Consider the following 21,324-nt stretch of genomic DNA (forward strand, 5'->3'; position numbering starts at 1 on the left):
CATGAAGCCCAAACATTCCAGAATTAACTCTTCCCTAATAATCTCTTGATGTCCTGAAATGAGATCAAATTAAATGCTACAAAGTGTGATATTGTCACTTTTGATAGACAACTTCTCCCATCATCATACTGTCTAGACATTAAACCTTCCCTAAATGAAAATGTAATCACTCCTTAATATTCAGTGTTGATCAGGCCAGTTATCAAGTACAATACCCCTTTAGGTTGTATTTGCTAAACATATCAAGTGATTAGAAAGACCTCAAAGGTTCCTAACCAAAAAGATTACTGGCCTAAAGGCTATAAACTATCTCTTTATCCAGTGTCTTATAAACTTCTGAGGCAGGATCTTTGCCTCAGTATTGGCACAAGTCTCAGTGATCAAAGCACTTTTGTAGACAATGAACTCTCCTTGAACCACAATGTATCAACTATTGTTACAAAGTCTTTCTAACTAGCCAAGCTGATTACCAAAGGTCCGAGGTCCAATGATGTTATCACTCCTCTCCACTCCTCTTTTATTAGATTCATTAATAGAACATAACATTGATATACCCTGTCCAAACATATGATCCAAAATGAGAAACCTTAACAAATTAAAGGATATGAGTCCCAAGAGCTACTCAGAATGCCTTAAAGCTTTATCCCTCTTTTTAGGTCTCATACTGATTCTCATGGGTTGACCAATGCCTAGCATACAAGAACTCAAACAACCATGTCCTGTATGGCCCTCTACAAGTCCTCAAGCCTGTAACTTCAGGAATTCCCAGGCAAGCAATCTAAACCTCCACCAAAACATAAACAGACCTGCTGGTGGAATAGATTCTTCTCTCCCCCCACAAATTCATCTCCTGTGAAAAAGACATCCCCTTCTTATTAAACAAAGTAGCTCCTTAACCCTCTTCAAATCCAGCTTAGACAAATGTATGAGCATCCATAAATACTTAGGTTCTTAGGTTTATAGGTAAATACTATGCTAGTTGTCCTTCTGGGACAGTTTAAGCCTAGCCAGTATCCCTTTTGGTGCTCAAATTAAATTCTCCCATTTGGTGTTAGATGGGCCTTACCCATCTCATGGTTCATAATTATATATTTCCCCCTAACAACAACTACTGGGATCACAGCATAGATAATTTGATGGGATTCATGTATCAGGATAAAGCACTTCGGAACTGTCTCTGTCCATTAGTAGTACGGGAGCAGTCCTAGGGTAAATTTTCTGTTTCTCAATATGGACAGAAATCTCCACTGTTCCAGTGCAGTGATATCCTCTGCAAGATATACCTGCCCATCCAAATTGTTCTATTGATGTTGCAGAAGAGGTTTCAATCCCTAAGCTGAGTATTTCTGATGCCATGTGACTTGCTGATATGCAGTAAATCCGTCAGTACTGGATCAGAGAAAGCCTTTTATGCTGGACATAGGTAACTTCTTAGCAGTCTGTTGGATGCCAAGTATAGTGACAGGGTTTTGCATCAGCCCATATAGGACCTATTGTTTAAGCTTTGTACCCTTATTGTATGGTATCTATGTGGGCATTTCAGTTGTTGCATGTGTCTTGGAAGATACATGCCAAAGGGGACATTATACTCAATAATTATCCTAATGAGGGCTGGGTAATGGGAAACAATGACATGCCTAGATTATGGCAATAGACACATGTTGGTCAAAAGTTAGGTCACTATCCACTTAAGTTCCTAAATCCTGAGCAACCTTGGGTTAACTCTTAGGGTTGTATTGTCAATGGGGTAACTCCTTGGGTAGATGACGTCTGAAAGGATACAGTAATGAAATGTTTGACATTTAGTTTCAGACTATGATTTTGACACCAGTTATGTATTTGAGACAAACCTTCCTGCGGTATGGCTAAGTCATTTGGGGATTTAGTGACTGCTCCTAGCTTGCACTCATCTGCAAACTTAGTCAGGCAAAGCCCTTTGGTACTGGCAACATCCCAGGTTTGGTCTAACAATTTACTATGGAAAGAGGAAGCAAACAGTGGGAACTGCAGTGGCTAGGCAACTAATGATATACCCAATCAGCTACCTAAAAATAACCTATGAATGTAGTTACATGATACAATGACAAAGCTAAGAGGAGAGATGTGTTGTATGTACATTAATAGTTCTATGATCCTGGTCTAAAATTTCCTAACAGTTTTTCTTACAAGTTATTTGCTGAGAGAACAATCACATATGATACCATATACAACGCCGGTCTTACACGTGTAAAACTGGTTTACAAAATGTTTGCAAAGATTAAAATTGCAGTCACTTGTCTCTAACATTATTATGCACCAAACACAGCTATGATGTGTGCATGGAAATTGTTGAGGGCCGTATAAATCTTTTAGTTAAATCATAGTCTTAATATTTGTAGTATTTTTATCAAAACAACATTGTTATAAGGTAAGTAGATTTCCAAATATCGCTTAATAATGCCTATATTACCTAATATTGTATAGTAGCAAAGAAACCCTCAAAAAAGGGGAAAAACTGTTCTTGATCAAGACTAAAATGGGGCAACATAAATGAGGATCATTGCTGGGACAGAGTAATAGGGGCAATGGGGAAAAGTAATTAGTTCTCACATCTGTAAACTTCAAACTGCAGGTAATAAACCTAAAACACAGATTTCAAACTGTTCAAAGTGATTCATTTAACAGACATGGGTTTGTACCCTAGAAATCATAGAATGTGAAGCCGTCCCCTGACAAAAGCATTAATGAGTGGTAGTGTCTTACTTGATTGCTGACTGCCTAAAAGGAAAACTTTTCTTTACATGACAGTTTGGAAATGGATAGGAGGGTGCTTAGAAGGTATAGTTGGAGAGACACTACATTATCATTTCAGTGTGAAATAGTAAGCAGAAAAGAGATCATAAACTGTTTTGATTTGAAGATATCTGAACGTGTGTGTTTCGGTAAGGTGGTGGTACTTTCTAATGGGTAGTTGTGCAAAGATAAAGAAAATGCAGCATGTGAGAAACAAGACAGGAAAGCAAGGAGTATACCATACGCTCAGTGGAAGGAGAAGGTACAGTTAGCATCCCTGGCAAACAACAGGGTCAAACAGACTGAGAAGAATGAAAACCTCTTTCTCATATTTCCTGAACCCCCATATCCATATCCACTGCAGACCTCTCATGTCCCCCCATATGCCTATGGTCCTTCTGCATTATCCCTTTCAATCTTCTGACATCTCTGAGGGCAGTGAGTTGCCAGTTTTCATTCCCTGAAATAGGAAGCAAATATTTTATTGATGAAGAGTTGAGAGTGGGCAGGATTTCTCAATGTCAAGTGACCAGTTACACTGGACATCTATTACTGTTCCTCTTGTCTGAGCTGTTGTTCCTGGCAAGGCACCAGGTCTCTATGAAGGGTCCTGCACACAGGGGGGAGTCACACCCCCCCCATGATGGTAGAGCTAACAAGTATCTGCTTCCGCTTATCTCACACTGACAACTAGTCTTATGGTCTGAGCTCATTTCTGGCATAGATGCATGCTCTAGTGGGTTGAATTGAATGAAAACACAAACTGTGGGAAGTCCTTTAGGTATTTTCTTTGCGGTCCGTTAGGTATTTTCTTTCTGGGCCGGCACATAAGATGAAACCAAGCACAACAAACAGAACACTGAAGGGGAAAAAAGAAACCAGTGATGAATATTTTCTTTCAGATTGTTTAGTTGTGAAATGGAAATGTGAAAGAAAAGCACATCAAATCATGTTGTAATTTCATACACGGTGATCAGTCAATATTTTTTCATTTAACTTCAGTGAACCATAACAAATCATAATTCTGTCATGGTGTTTGTAACTGTTATGCTGCATGCTATATCATTTAATCTGTTTATTTTTAAGAAACATTCCTTAAATACATTTTTGCCCTAATACTGAGAAATTATCTTAAGGTTACTTTAAAGGTAAGAGGGATGCATGATGTATCCTGCTTCATTTAAACTGTGTTATACCCGATGTACATGGACCTGCTTCATTTAAACTGTGTTATACCCAATGTACATGGATAGGCAGGTAAAGAACTGATTCCATACCATGGGTTTTCTCTGGAAATATTATACTGTCCCCATAATATACAGAAAAGGCAAACTGCCTGAGGCTGTTCCAAATGACTCATCCTTTGCTGATCGTGGTTTCTTTATAAACTCAGTGCTTTGAAACTTTTCATTATTATATCTATTGGACATGAAGTACTGTTCAGTCTTTACCATATATCTCTTTAGTATGGGTAACTTTTCTTCCTTCATTGTTAAGTTTGTATTGATTTTTAATTTATAAGATGTCATTCCTTGCTGCACATTAGATCAATTGTATAACTTTGCTTTCTAGCTTGTTATACTATGTCTGTGTATTAATAACGCCATGCTGTATAGTTTGTTAAAAGTACATAATGTATTTCATTTAGACCATGTGCAGCCAATGTCAGTCCTGGAAGGCAGAACAGCTTCCTTGCTCTGTGAGTTTCAGGATTTCTGACTACAGAGCACACCCGCACCTCCTTAACATCATGGTCAGCTGCAGCCTAGTGTTGCAGTGTTCTGTTCTTTTGCATAGTGCCCAGTTGTTGTACTCGTTTGGGCTATGGCTCAATCGCTGCTCCTGAATCAGACACTTGCAATGAACTATGCAGCTGTTATTCATGTTGAAAGACAACTGTGCTTATATTTTACTTATGCATAGATAATAATCTCATAAAATATTATAACCTCAAATCTATACTATATGGTAAATCTATTACACTTGCACTAAAAATGACATATGCAGTCATGTGACACTTGAAAGCTCTACAGTATATCAGAGTTTTACAGGCAGTGTTATATTGTGTTGCTTAAATTCTCTCTCTTGGGGTAAATGTACAATTCGCATAGTGTTACAATGACTTCAGCAGAAAAAAGCTAATGGTTATCATTGCTAACAGTACTATCTGCATTCATCTTGCTAATAATGCAGGAAAAACTGCATATGCTAGCAGCGATGCTTGAATTGTAAAACTACACATCAGAAAAACTGCTTTGCAAGATTAATCCAAACAGAAGGAATGTAATTTCCTATATTCATATCATATCCATGCTTCTCTTAGATTATCTGGAATGCATATTTGCCTATTATGCAATACTGTAAAGTATCCTTCCAACAGATATTTGTTCAGTGTTTTTACAATAAGTACCAGATTTCCCTTTCTCACGCCGTCCTCTGAAGTATAATTTGAAGACTCTACATCCATCATACAGCTATACATTGCTCAGCCACACACACATACACACACACACACACACACACACACACACACACACACACACACACACACACACACACACACACACACACGCAAGGGTTATGCCTGCCTATCTTCAGTCCTTCACAAGTCTTAAAAGTATTTTGTAGACCACTGCAACCATTATGTTATTGCTGCTAACACACATACACACCTGCATGCACATGTACACACAGGCACGCATGTGCACACACATTTACATAAGGCACACATGCACACACACACTCACATACACACGCACACACACACACACACACACACACACACACACACACACACACATACACACACTCACACATGTGCACTCACACACACACATACGTGCACTCACACACACACACATACGGGCACTCACACACACACATACGCGCACACATGCGCACACACATAAACACACACATACTCACATGCACACACACACACACACACACACACACACACACACACACACACACACACACACACATGCACACACACACACACACACACACACACACACACACACACACACACACACACACACACACACACACACACACACACACACATGCACACACACACACACACACACACACACACACACACACATGCACACACACATGCACACACACATACACATGCACACACACACACACACACACACACATACACACACACACACACACACACACACACACACACACACACACACATGCACACACACACACACACACACACACACACACACACACACACACACACACACACACACACACTCACACACACACACACACACACACACACACACACACACACACACACACACACTCATGCACACACACGCACACACACATACTCACATGCACACACACACACACACACACACACACACACACACACACACACACACACACACACACACACTACTTTACTACTTTTCTTTGAGCTCCATTGCTGCCTTTTTATTAACATCATCATCTACTATACACAATGGAATGTGTTTGTCTAAATTCACTCTTTCAGAGGAATTTTCTAAATTACTTTTAAGATCATTATAAACAATATATGTAGTCTCACAGAATAGCATCCTACATTTTCTTCTCCAAATAATGTAGTAATAAACATACACATAGCTTTTCTCTTCAAAGGTTTTTTCTTCTACATGCAGCAGTTGAATGGTGTGGAGATCCTGTCTCCTGTCAAGTTGTATTATTGATACTAATCAGATACATTTTTGACAAGTTCTAGATCTCTTAAAGTGTACACCCACAAAAATATAGTCAACTTAAACATCACTTCCCCCCACTGCCTGCCTCAGTGCCTGCTTCCCTAGCTAATTATGAGCCAGACTTAACCCTGACATCTACCAGTGTCATTTCTCAGAGTTAAGCTTTCTTTTACCTGTCTCTTTCCTTTTATATTAATTCCTCTTGTCTCTCACACTCTAAAGGTGGCATCATACCTCTCAACCTCTTAGTGAAAGAAATCTGGACAAAGCCTGTCAAAATGGGGGGACAATGGCCCAAAAATAGGGACATATTTTAAATACTGCTCATAAACTTAGAAAGTTGCTAGAGTAACAGGGTTTGTTTTAGTATACATTTTCTAAAGGATATGTGGTCTGAAACTGAAATGTATGTCATTATTTACTGACATAAATCCTCAGATCATCTGTTGATTTACCAGAAAAATACAAATTTTATGAGGAACAGACCAAAAATATGAGCCAAACATCTGGGGAGTTGAGAGGTATGGGTGGGATAACAACACATGCAATGTCCATAAAATGTCAACTCAAATGTTAAACCATACATTTAAAATGAATAACTCTAACTATTCTGCCGACTTTCTACTCTCTCATATTCTTCTCAGGAGCTATGACAGATGATAATGTGCCATGCATTTTCTAGACTTCCTTCACCTCATAAATCAGCTGCAGACTCACTGTCTCCAAGAATGACAGCTCTAGAAGTGAGTTTACAACCCTGGAACAACGCAGAAACATTCCACAGTCAAAATGAGTATTTTATATTACTTTCTGTGCTGGGACTTTATGCCATATTTTTGACCTAGTGAAATAAGTTCAATTCTACTTTGGCATAAGTTTGACTTTGACAAATATCGTCTTCAGAAGCACCTTAACCATGCATACTCTGCTATTTTGTAACTGTTAAAACTGTTCTGTATAGATGTTATAAAAACCTTTTCCAACAAGAGGTTATTAAACCTAGGTCATACAATGGGTGCCTCAAGTTTGGATAATAGCTTTGTTTTGCACCCAGAATGTACTATTAGGAGTGCAAACCATCTGAAGCCAGTAAAAAAAGTAGCAGCTTATTTTTTATTTGTTTTTTGGACTAATACTGCAACAGTACTATTACTATATACCATGCTGTCACTGCAGAGTGTGTACAGGCTGCTTGCATACCACTCAACTGTACAGATTGTTGCAGAATGTCCAGATTTTTGCCTCAACATTTTGGTCTGTTCTTCATAAATTTTTTGTTTTTTTGGCAAATCACAGGGATAATCTCAGGAATGAAATTAGTAAATAATGTTATACATTTTTGTTTTAGACTTTGCATCCTTTAGAAAATATGTTTAATACATGCATCCTTTAGAAAATACATTTTAATACACACCCTGTTATTCTAGCAACTTTCTAAGTTTATTAGAGCAATATTTAAAATCTGTCCCTATTTTTGAGCATTTGTAATCCTGGAGACAAGTGGGTTTCCTTTTTTAAAGGCAAGAGCTGAAGCCTTTTATGTATTTATTCTATGTATTGTATTTTTTTCATTTATATCAAGTTTAAATTATTGTATACGTGCTTTGCTAGAATCACAACATAAAAATGTTTGGTGGATTGATTGCTGGTGGAGGGGGGGTCTAGCACACTGGATCTTCTACTTGATGGCTGAGAGGGGTTGCTACAGGGTTACTTTTGTTACTGCAGGAAAAAGCAGCGAAACTGATTTTCCTGCTTTACATCCAGACTGAAAACACTGACATCCAGAGGTATCTGCAACTACCTGGGACAGGAACTCAGCCCTGAAAAAGCAAACAAATCTTATTATGAATGTCTGTTGTAGAACTGGACATCCATAAATATTGTTATGAGGAATGACTCTTAACAGATTTTTTTTTTAGTTTCAAGGAAATGAAAATAATAATAAAAAAAATTCCCTTCCCTTCAGCATCTGACACCAGTGAAATGGCCATTCATCCATGACTGCCCCAACAGATAGGGCCAATAATGGTAGGTGAGAAGCAACAGTTTAATGCTTATGACTATGTGGGAGTATGATGGACATAGTGGGGATATTTAGTTTAAGAAAGAAGTTATCCATAAGAATTTATTTTATTTCACTGAGAATAGTAATCAGTTTTTTCAGGATTAGAGACTGGTGGATTAGATTCCCAGCTGTTGTTTATCGTTTCGGCTTTTCCCAGTTAGGGGTCGCCACAGCGGAACTCCGGTCCGCTAATGATTGGCAGTAGATTTTCACGAACGCCGAGGTGCCAGCTCGACGTTCAACCTTCAATGAAGGCACGCCCATTTACGCATGTCTTTTGAATGCCCACCCAATCGTGGGGAGGACATGCAGACTCCACACAGAAGGCACTCCCCGCACTCCAGCTGAGAAATGACTAAGGCAGTCTGTAAATTAAGATACCGCTGCACCACTGCGGTAGGTACGTGGATTAGATTCCCAGTACCATCTGTAAATGACTAAGGCAGTCTATAAATTAAGATACCCTCTGAGCCAAGACACATTGTCTGTATCACAAGATGACACATGGAGAGTGTTATGGTGGTTACACTAAGTAGGCAGAACAGGGCTCATAAGGTTTTACCACTATGCATGCTAGAGGCTGACATTCTAGGTACCTTTCAGTACCACAAGACAGAGCAACCATGCCTTCACTTGCATGTGCATACCTCTCAACCTCTTAGAACAAGAAATCTGTACAAAGTCATTAATAAAAATGGGAGAAAGGCCCAAAAATAGGGATAGTTTTTAAATATTGCTGTCATTATTTTCTAGCTTTATTCATCAATGACTTGTCACTAATTTGTTAGAAAACCACAATTTTTTTGAAAAAGGGACCAAAAATGTGAGGTAAAAATCTGGAAATTTCTGCAAAAATCTGTACAATTGAGATGTATGTAACGTGTGTGTGTGTGTGTGTGTGTGTGTGTGTGTGTGTGTGTGTGTGTGTGTGTGTGTGTGTGTGTGTGTGTGTGTGTGTGTGTGTGTGTGTGTGTGTGTGTGTGTGTGTGTGTATAAGGAGGAGATGTGTCTATAAGTTAAATGGCTGTTATTTTCCATTTTTCAACTTTATATACCAATCTACAACTTGTTATTAATAGGGCATTTTAAAACACTGAATGTGCGAACTGAAGTAGTCCTTTCTTTTTAACTTCATAACATAAGCAGTTAAACCAGTGTGATAAGTAAGAATTAAGTTCTGAACTAAGATTTTTCATGGTACATGGCCACTGCAGACATCCCTGTAATGTTCAGGCTCTGCTTATCCAGTAGAGATGCACTACTGAACCAGCATGATTTTATTAACAAAGCAATGAAACATAAAAGCAGAAAGAAGTATGCATTTTAAGTGTTTATATTACGGAATAAACACTCTGCTAGATGAAGTGCTATGTCTGTTCATTACCAGGAATGAATTCCAATGGACAGCAAAACATAAAGTGCTCACCTAATGTGTTACCCAGCAACAGACCATTTGCTTCAGGCTGACGGAGATAGTCTGCCCTTCTCTGTAAAACTACTGCCTTTTAACTGCACTGTTTGTGATAGGATAATGTTTTGCTTCTCTTGTTCTGTTCAGAGATGGCAGGATAAGAACAATGAAAATAACTTCTTGGCTACTTGTTCTGGCTAGTACTTTCAACATTTCAGCAGTGCGTATACATTTTGTATGGCTGCAGTATTCTCAGGCTAAAGCAAATTAAAAGTGTTAACCCTTTTAATATTTTGTATCATTTTTGAAAAATAACTGTTTTGTTTATAATACAGATGGCAAGCAGCTCACTTATGGTGCAGCATTGCATGCAATGTCAGAGTGCAGTCTGAATCCACTCTGCTTCAAATGCCTGCCATGTGTCCCATACCTAATCACTTAACGTGATTGTATTTGTGCTCCTCCCCTGCAAAACAAATCTGAATATCCAGGTGGGACCACTGCAATTTCCAAAATAAAAATTCAGTAGACATTACTTGCAGCCTATTCAGTTCAGGTTTCAGTTTCACTTGAACTTGTGGACTGCGAATAATTTTGTAAGAAGTGTATTTTGCAAAAGTGTATGATTTGCTGCTGTAATCTGCTAGCGTAGTGGGAATAATAGAAATGGGACCAGCATGAAACTGGGATGCTGCTTTGCCTCGAGATGCCCGGTACAGATCAGTCATGTCATGAATGAATGTCATTCACAAGCAGATATTCTGAGCATTGCAGGCTGAGTTGAATTGTTATTCATGAATGTAATAAACATGTGCATGTTACAGGTATGTACCAAAATATCTGTAACTATATATGTCTCAACATCTATAGTGGTTATAAAATGCAGTGGCATTAATGGTCTCAAGGGATCTGATTCGAATTGTTAAACTTCTTTCTGAAAAGATAACTTGACTAATTCTGTAGTGCCTACCTATGTGGTAATGCTATCAAGATCAGATTAATGAAACAGTGGAGGAGCTTCACTTCAAGAAGCTGACTGAATTGTAGCACACAAGTTAACATTATAGTTTATTGCTAAATTCAATCATGTTGAAAACACTTAACTTACTGACAGAGTCAAATGTATAATGAAAGGAGCATGTGTACTTGTTATTTTAATATTCATGCGTTTGGAGTGGTACTTTCACTCATTTTCCCTAAGAGACCTTTACCAGTTTAAAGTCAGGTTCCACATACTACAGAAAGTAGAGAAACAAATGCAAAAATTGTACTGTTTAAATCCTTGTCCTGTGTCCACATCCCCACCCTAAATCTCTCTTACCGTAGAACATCTTGTTCTTACACTATTTGTGAGTGAAAGGAGGGCAGAGAGATCTAAGCCTTCATTCCCACAGGTGACAGACAGTGAATGGCAGACAGCTAGGTAGGCTCATTTGTACCTGATATAGGTACCTCACAGTGGTTGCTGCTGGACTGGAATTTTTTTTATCAGATAGTTTGCAGTCTGATATGAAAATAATGACAGAAAACAAAACAACTACTCCCTAACTCCTGCATAACTTCTATATTCCTAACAGAAAAGGTTTCAGCTAAGAACTACTGTTTCTCTCACAATCTATGGATGACAAAAATACATTTTATTATAACTTGTACAGAAGATGCTGAGCTTTAACTCATTCCCTCCACTACAGCCCTTTGGAGTGTGTATATTTAACTCCCAGTGGGTGTGGCTTCAGCCTTTAAAAATTAAGTTATTACCTTAGAGTTCTAACAAACAGTCATTGACAGAGGCCATATAGCAATACAGTTGTGTTTGCCATGATGTATGCTTCAAGGTAAAATATTATGATACCTTGTATGTAGCATGGTTTTGGAATTATTAATGCAAATATGAACAGGCAATATTTTACGCCTAGAGGCACAGTAGGCAGTAACTGCAGAAACACCTGGAGACGTCACTTGGCTGTAATGAGTTAAGCAGTTTCATGGTATATTCATTCATTTAGTTTGCATCCAAACAATTTACTAAAAAAAACTCACATTTTCATGGTATGCAGTGTACATTTTAGAAATGCTCCTTCTGATTTGCCAGATGTATTAATGTACATTAAAATGAAACTTGAAACTGCATTGGCCATATATTAATAGAATACAGGGATTAGTATTGTGTTTGTAGCATTAAGTTTCAGAGGTGACTTCTCTACTGCATTTTAAACATTACCACAAAGTTTATCATATATTTTGGCTACAAAAGGTGAAGAAATACTACACCAGTGCTTTAAATAGCTACATTTAGTCACTGAACTGCTGAAAAAGTACTGCAGACACTCACCTCTGTTTACATTCATTTCAATGTATTCCTCTAACATGAGGTGGCATGATCCTTAAAAAGATCATTGATGCCTGAACAAACAGAAACTGAGCCTGTTTTTAGTTCCCGAAAAGACCAGTCTTGCAATTTCTGTGGATGACTTGCTCTCACTCCTTATTCCCAAAATTGGATTGCAGTTGCATATGACACTGCTCCTTGATGGTCGATCACGGATTTAATAAACTGCACGAAAGAAGTATCCTTCTCACAGCTAAGTAGCTTCCAGGAGCTTGCCTTCTCTTCCTTCTGTCTTATTCATAGTTACTAGTAGAAAAAAAAAAACGAGAAAGGAAAATACAAGAGAGAGAGAGAGAGAGAGGTGTGTGTGTGTGTGTGTGTGTGTGTGTGTGTGTGTGTGTGTGTGTGTGTGTGTGTAATACAGCAATGTACATAAGAAAGGAAACAATTATGGATGTGTACTTTAGAAGAGGCAAAGTAAAGACATGGGCATTTGTGATAAATTATGTTCACTGACCCCCCCCCCCCCAAAAAAAAAACACACTCAGAAATACATGCATATGTTATTATAACATCTAAGATTAAAGAAATCTACTGCATAAATACCTCTGTTTACAGAATGCTGTGAAAATAAATGGGGATCACACAAGGAAAGATATGACTTGATGTCTGCTGTAGAATATTACTTGGTATATGAAAATAAAATGTGATGATATGTTGCAAACTAAAAGAAGCAGTTATACCAAGGCTCTCAAGACTACAAAAGATTTTTACTTCTCTCTGGTGCTATGTAAATTACAGAAAATGGAAACCTCAAAAGCAATTGTAGAAAATATCTTTACAGCAAATTCAACCTGTTTCATCTGAGAAATGATGACATAGCTATAAACATAGACAGGTATAGATGTAGAGATATATATTTTTAACTGCTGCAATAAATAATATTCTCTAATCTCTGTAACATAAAACAATGGAATCATCCTTACATGATTTCACTTTTAGTAGGACAGAGGCAACTCAGTTAGTGTTACTATGGTCTTTGATGGACTATATATAAAGAAAAAGTAATTATATACCAGTTTGAAAGAAAACAGTTTTATCCTTAGCCAGAACAGATAGCTGTGTCATCGCATAGCATTGCTTGAAATACACTGTGACTAGAAAAAGGGATTTCTTGTATTTTGGCTGACAGCAGTATTCAAAGGTGATGTCAAAAGGAACATGCTAATGGAAAATAGAGTCGTGAGAAGATGAGACATATCAATAGGGTAAGGAAATATGTTTATTCACTGCTACTTGCTTCATCATAAGACTTGCCCGGCATGAGGAAAACTGAAGCAGCCATAAGACTCAATCTTAAAGCTGTTTGAGACAAATGTAGTACAGATACCCCTTAATGTCATGAGAATCCTGCTTGACAGAATGCTGTGTCAAAAAACAGTGTGAGTATTTGGAATGCAAACAGATGAGATTTCATGAGTTTAACTGTACTTTTAAAGGAGTAGACTCCATTTTGGAAAACAGATCACAATTTGGCAGCACAGCTAGGAGTGTATAATCCCAGCAAGAGAAGATTTTGGTTTGCATCAGATTTAAATGGATTATAACTAATGATATGCAGCTGTTGTATACCATGCTAGCAGAGGTAAAGCAAACATCATGGCCTTGAAGTGGTAGTTAAGTGGCTTCATCCCAGAATAGTACAATCCCCTTACTCCATGGTTGTTTTTATGTGTAGCCAGGCATAGTCTAAGTTAAAGCGGAATATCCGTTGTACATACAGTTTCCTTCAGGTAAGGACTGTTAAGTGCTTGAAAAGGGAGGCATGAACCTTTCAATTCTGTTTACTTAAGTGCAAAGATATGTATCTTATGGTCCTTGTGATCTCTTGCCTAGCATTGCTCCTATATTCATAAACAAGGAAGTATGGAGTGCACATTTACCATTTTAAACTTTCCATTGGGAGCAAATGCATTTAGACTACTAAAAGGTAGTACATGTCCAAAGTACTTTGCTTTCTTTGACACCAAAAAGAATTTGAAATAGTATGTAAATCTGTACTAACCTGATGGCAACTCTTGGGTGGATGTTTTGCTGAGGAGCTTTATCACCCCCTTCCTTTTCTGTAGCTTCTGTTTAGGTGGAACATCCAGCAATAGCAACAGCAACAATGCAAATTAGTAGGATAGAGAAAGGTCATAAAGTAACCTCCCTTATCTATCCTTGGAGAGCCTTCTCCAGATTTAGACGTGGATAAGGAATCTGCTTCTCATTGATTCCAGAGTGTGACACTTAGGTCAGGAGTTAGGACTGCTGTAATTCACCATGCAACATACCATGGTAACCTGGTGATTGGTGAGAACCTCAGCTTCTGGCCCATGGCCTTCCTGGAAACCTGGATGTAGAAGTTACTATCCCCCAATTCCATCATGTTTCTTCAGTGGTTGTGAAATATGGCCAAATCACATTTTGCATTGACACCTTTGCATTCTAGAAAAGGTGCACAATGGAGGGTAGAATTTTATTCCCACAACAATAAAGATATATCCTTATTATTCCTGTTTTTTTTTCACAAGCCCAGGTACTTCAGGGCTGTTAAAAGACAGATCTTTTGAAGGAAATGTCTAAGAAAATAAGTTTAGTGCTTTCAGTGTCCTGTATTTAATATAGTCGATAAGGCCTGTACATAGCTATACTGGATCCTGCCAACCTAGTAACATTTTTACCTTTTCACTATGTAATAAACCATTTGGATCATGTTTGTTTTTGAGATTAGAAAGAGTCATTGTCTGGGACCATATCTTCTCAATGTATCATCTGACAACTTTTCCTCATGTTGTAGTCCATCTGCTATGTGTATTTAGAATTACATCTGAGCAAAGTAGTTTAACTCCCATCTGTATGCAATAGCAGATGTGAAAACACACTTCTCAAACCAGTCTTTTACCTTAGACTGTTTGTCCGAATGTGGACAGCTGAACCTTGAGCACTGGAAACCCAAAAACAGTGGCTACAGACACAATTTTAGCTGGTTTGGGAGTGCCTGCTCGAAACTACACACAGGAAAATCTGTTTGACTTCTTCAGGACATAGGTCACTGTATCATGGTTTTTCCATGCTACAGATGCACTATCTTTAAAAATGCTAGCTAAAGAAGAGACCACACAGGAGGTTTGTGGCAAACCCATAGGTCTTTTGGAGTCTGGGCTATGGAGAAGGTATGGGTACAGAGGGTCAGAAGCCATTACATTTTGAGGAATTCACCAAACTTGCAATCATCTGTGATAGAGTTGGAGGAGCTGACCCCATCTCATCATCTAAGTCCTCTGTTTTTTTTTTTTTGGGGGGGGGGCAGGACTAGTTGGCCTTAGTTGAGCACTGTTAAGATCTTTCCTTTGGAGTTTCTGAATCAGGGGATTTTAAGGCCCTGTTAGCTGGGGGAATAATTGAAGACCCAGTAAGGGTGAAAGGCTAAGGCAACAAAGTGGATCACGGAACCCGCTAAAAAGGTGGGAGTGACTGTGTAGGCAGCAAGAGCAGATTTTAATGGGTGTAAATGCACTGAAAGATGGTGTGTGTTAAATAAGCAAGAATGGAAAAGGTACAGATAGCTGAGCTATTAATGATGGAAGAAATAACAGAGCTATAATCGCCATCATCAGGAAACCAGAGTGCATGACTAACTACTGTCCCGATGTTTGTAATCTCAAGTCTATTCGACTCAAAGCTGAAAGGGCAGCTGCTTAGATTGCCAATATTGAGAATGAGTAGATAGGCACAAGAAAGGGGTGAACTGATATAAGCAGCACAAACAATCACATGAGGGCAGTGCCAGGAAATAAAACCACTGCATCAAAAAAACTAATGCTTGGGGATAGATATTGGAAGGGCAAGCATCACACTAAGGTGGTGCCAAAACCAGTGTAAGTGGTGCCGGAACCAGCAGCAATGCCATCAGCAATGGAGAAATTAGCACTGTCGAAAAAATGGCAATGACAGAAAGAGGTGATGTAGTATTAATACTGGTGGTGCTCTATAAGGCAAATATATTCTGATAACTTAGCATAATGAATAGCTGTATCACTGGGGACTGTCTTACTGATCTGGATGTCATGGGTATTGCAAAAACAGAAGAAACCTAGGCAGAAGTTGTAGGTAGAATAATAGACTTCACATCTAATATAAATCTTAGATAATTGCCTTGTATCCTTTATGGACAAACTGATGTTAACTTGTACAAATCTTTAAACTTTCCAGAATTTTGCAAAATATCCAAATGTTTGCCTCATATTTTCATTCTGTTCCTCATAAAATTATTGGTTATCTGGAAAATTATTCAAGACTGAAGTTACTAAATAATGACTGACATCTGGGTTTAGATTTCATATCTTTCAGAAAATGCAAAAATGCATGATCATGCAAAACCTGTTATTTTTATCCCCTGGATTTACTAATCTGGCATGCAGGACTAAACTAGTCCTGTACATAAGTGGCAGCTTAAGAGGAGGACGGCAGCGCACCACGCATATTAATGAAAGTGCGCTGTCTAAGATCCAAATCCTACACTGAGTGTGGACAAGTGCAGGGAGAGTGTCTGAGAGCAGAGCTCTCAGAATAAACATGCCCCTGCAAAGTAGAACAGAAGAAAGTGTACATAAATGAGCGAGACCGCTCATAGGTGTCTGCATATCCCCACCAAAAGTCCCTATGTGTTCAACAGCAACAGTACAGTGAAATAAAACGAAGAAACCCTTATATTTAATTTTTTTTAAATCCCGAGTACAGCTAACCATAGGTGTGCGGGTTTGCCCATCGCTTAGCTATGGTTAAAGCAGCTTAAAAGGCTGAAGAGGATGACAATGAATATATATGCAAATGAAGCAGCACAGCAATAGTGCAGTAGTTAGAGCATCCGCCTAATGAACAGGCATTCCCGGTTCAAGTCCCACTGCAGCACATACCATTTTCCATGTGAAATCTGTATATGAACACATTTTTACATCTTTTTACTGTATATCCTACTAAATAACATTTAAATGTGAACTGGAGTACTGCATTAAATGCACATGTGAAGTGTCAGTGTCATAATGAATAAGGCACTAGTAAGCAGGTTTAAGCACAAATAAGCAGCAGTAAGCACAAATAAGCAGTAGTAAGCATATATAAGCACTAGTAAGCGTGTTTAAGTACATTTGTGCAGGGGTAAGCATTGCCTACACAGATTAAGCAAAGTAGAAGCTAAGTGAGTGTAAGAAACAGTAACCGGAGTTTAGCAGTGCTTACCATCGTGCAAACCCACGCATATCTGCTTACAACTGCTTTAAAGTGCCTTAATCACCCTGGATCCAACGTCCCATGTTCTGTCCAGCAACAAAATTAACTGCCTCTGCAGCACTCAAACTCAGGACTCTGTACACTATAGTCATAGTAGTTAACCACTAAGCCATCATAGCAATAAATATGTTTGCGGTATTAGCAAACTAATTCTCACCACAGGAAAATCAAACCATACATGTGAACTGAATCCATGTACAGTGTGAAGTGGTATAACCTGCTACGTAACATAAATATGTGAAATGGAGTACTGCAGTAATGCCAGATGTGAGGTGTGTTTGAAATAAAGTGTTGAAGTTCCCAGGACCCCATACAGTGTACGTACACATGAATCAAGGATACAAGACAAATATATAACATGCAATGAAGAAAACATCAATGCCAAAAGGCAAATAACATGCAAATCAATTATTAAGCACCGCTAAGCATTGCAGAGCACTGCTACCCAGACTACTGGCAAGATACTACTAGTGGGAGAAACAGTATCAACCTGTAAAGTCTAATCTTAAACAAACACATGTTCATCCCTAGCAGGACAACCCCAAACATTCTGCTAAAAAAAGTCCTTGGGGTAACATACGATGCCTTACAGGTAAGCAAAGAAGGATATGTATGTTCGCGGACTTAATGTGTGGGAACCCTGAAGATCCATGGGGTGAGACAACGTACCTGATGGGTCCCGAGAAGTGGAGAGTGGGCAATGCGTAGTGGTGTGGTGAGATTTGGATGGAACCTGTAGGAAGGATGATTCATGTGGAGGAGGGAGGGGGTGGAGGGAATGAAGGGTAAGATGTTATGGGCCGAGGCGTGCCGGGGTTGGACGGACACATTCTAATGGGACTGCCCCATGGATGTAAGCGAGAAAGGAGGGGGGGATAGGAAGGTAACTGAGACATACCATTTCCCATGGCAAAGCATGGTATGAGTAATATGTATGTTGCATAACCCATGGAATAACATATATATATATATATATATATATATATATATATATATATATATATATATATATATATATATATATATATATATATATATATATATATATATATATATATATATATATATGAACTGGAGTACAGCTGCCATGAAAGAACATATCTATATATATATATATATATATATATATATATATATATATATATATATATATAGAGTACTGCAGGAAATGCATGTGCAACTATATTGCAACCTTACCAGATGTGGAGCACTCAGAACATATATGTGAGGGTGAGTGACATCTGCAACAGGGATATGGTAGATATACAGTATGTGTTGTACACGTGCCTATCTACATGAACAGGTGCCAGCGTCAACGCAGACACACTCACACAGGGACGCACACACATTGACACACTTAGCAGGGCCAGGAGTGCAACTCATCACTAGTGGGATTGCCACAACTCATCAATGTGCAGGTATCACATGTACCACATGGGTCATAAGGAGGCCATACGGGCAAGGAGTATGAGGAGATGTCAAACATCAGACAGCATGCTTCAGTATGCCCTGGGGGGTTGTAGTGAGTGTGCATGTGGACATGTACAACATACAACACACACACACACACACACACACACACACACACACACACACACACACACAAACACACAGATTGACAGTTCTGACATGCATGGGTGCATGTTTACATGGGTGCATGGTGGTCAACTGTACCATCAGGCTGTACAGGGGTAGGCAATTGGCATACCTTGGCATCAGGCCCCTTGACAATGGTCTGCATTGTGGCTGAGGCTGTAGTTACTGCATTTGCCCACACAGGTCAGTCCAGTCAGCTTAGTGACTATTGTATATGGCCAATGCTGTACACCACATGCCATGTATGTGTTCCTTAGTCCATGACATGGATGGTGTCTGGGATGTGCACACTTCCCACATACATGTACAGTGACATGTGGAACTGTACCTGGGGTGTCTGGCCCATGTTGTGAACACAGATTATCATCAGATGTGCCAGTCTTGCCTACCTGTGGCAGGAACTGGTAATGGGCAGCAGGTATACCCTTCATCTACATTGATAACATGCCAACAGTATTCCCTGACGTCAGTGTCATCTGTCTATACAGGGCATGCTGTCAGGCATGGTATGTCCATTGTGAGTCATATGTGAAGGCACCACAGGTGGCGCAGGGGTCCATTGGGGAACATGGTGGAGGTGCACTGTCTGCATGTACGTGCATATTGGACAGATGGGCAGGGTGACATGCCCTCTGTAGCCCACTGCTATCACTTCATAGTTACTATCAGTGGCCAATATGCAGTGTACTACCCACATATTGGCTGTGGCATAGGCATGTGTGTGCGTATGACACATGGGTTGAGTGTGGAATAGTGGGGTTGCTAATGTCGATTGGCTGGCCTTGATGTCACATGTATGGGTATGGCTTTGCACCCCAGCCTCCCAGCTCATTTACATCTGTTATCCCTGTATGGTTGACATTGTGATATATAGTAGGGCCACCATAAAAGTAATCAGTAAAATCCCCGCCAAATTGGCCACAGGTGTCACACACTCACCTCTACACAGGATATGTGTTATACACACACACACACACATACACACACACATCTGCAATGTCTGGGAGTTGAACCCCTAACTAACTAGTTTATTATACTACAGCACTACGCAGTTATAGTACGCACCACAAACATTACTGGAGTACTTTTTCCCCAAAGGTGTATTTCACAGTGACTGGCATCAGCAGGATTACCAGAGTATGGTATTTCACTTGTACTGTGAGTGACTAGCCTAAAATGCATTGCTCCCTACACAGACAGTGAGACACGCACAAAACATCCACAACTGTCATGTGTGGGTATAGAACCCCTGACCAAGGCCTGTATCACACTACAGCATGGAACAGTTACAGGTCACACCACAGAGAGCACAGGGAACTTTCTTCCAAAAAAGTTGTATTTCACAATGAATGACACCAGCAGGATTGGCAAAGTACGGCATTTGAAATGTACTGTGAGTGAGTAGCCTATGATGCATTGCTCCATGCGCAGACATTGAAATACACGCAAAACATCCAGAACTGCCATGGGTGGTGATGGAACCCTACCACAGTTCTAAATCACACTACAGCAGTACACAGTTACAGAACGTGCTACAGACATTACTGGGCTATGACTTTCCCAGAGAGTTTATTTTTAGGTGAGTGACATCAGCAGCCTTGCCAACATTGGGTATATAAATTTTAAGGAGTGTGTGTGACCTAAAAAGAATTGCTCTCTACTCAGTCAGACACACACAGATTCACACATAAGCACACAGGTCTGGGGTTAGAACACCTACCTAACTACTTTATCACACTTTACAGTATGCAGTTACAGGGCGTGCTATGAAGATTACTAGGCTATGATTTCCCCAGAGGTGTATTTCTAGGTGAGTGACATCAGCAGCCTTGCCATAGTTGAGTATATAAAAACAACAAAAGTTACTGGGAGCAAAGCAGAGAGCGATTCAGGCACTTCTGTCCAAACTCAGATGAAAACCAAGCATGTAGAGCGAAACTCCATAAGCAACAATCCACAAGATTCAGTAAGGAATTATATCTTTATTGCGTGCACATATAACAGTTGGTTAGCGCTTTCGCTTATAGCTTCATCAGACCAACTATGTACCTGACTAACATGTTTAAATACAAACTTTGGCGCGAAACCG

The 21,324-nt window shown here is 39.2% G+C and overlaps 1 protein-coding gene across 1 annotated transcript in view; it reads right to left on the reverse strand.

The window, feature by feature from the left end:
- LOC122792880 (neuromedin-U receptor 1-like) overlaps window positions 1–12,623 on the reverse strand; it is a 375,919-nt gene extending 363,296 nt beyond the window's left edge. The window contains exon 1 of the mRNA XM_044060439.1: window positions 12,309–12,623. The gene's annotated coding sequence lies outside the window, so the exon portion shown is untranslated. The remainder of the gene's footprint in view (window positions 1–12,308) is intronic.
- Window positions 12,624–21,324: the final 8,701 nt, after the last annotated feature.

Source organism: Protopterus annectens, chromosome 2.part0 (assembly GCF_019279795.1).
Source record: "Protopterus annectens isolate FY-2018-M chromosome 2.part0, PAN1.0, whole genome shotgun sequence".
Taxonomy (NCBI): Eukaryota; Metazoa; Chordata; order Ceratodontiformes; family Protopteridae; genus Protopterus; species Protopterus annectens.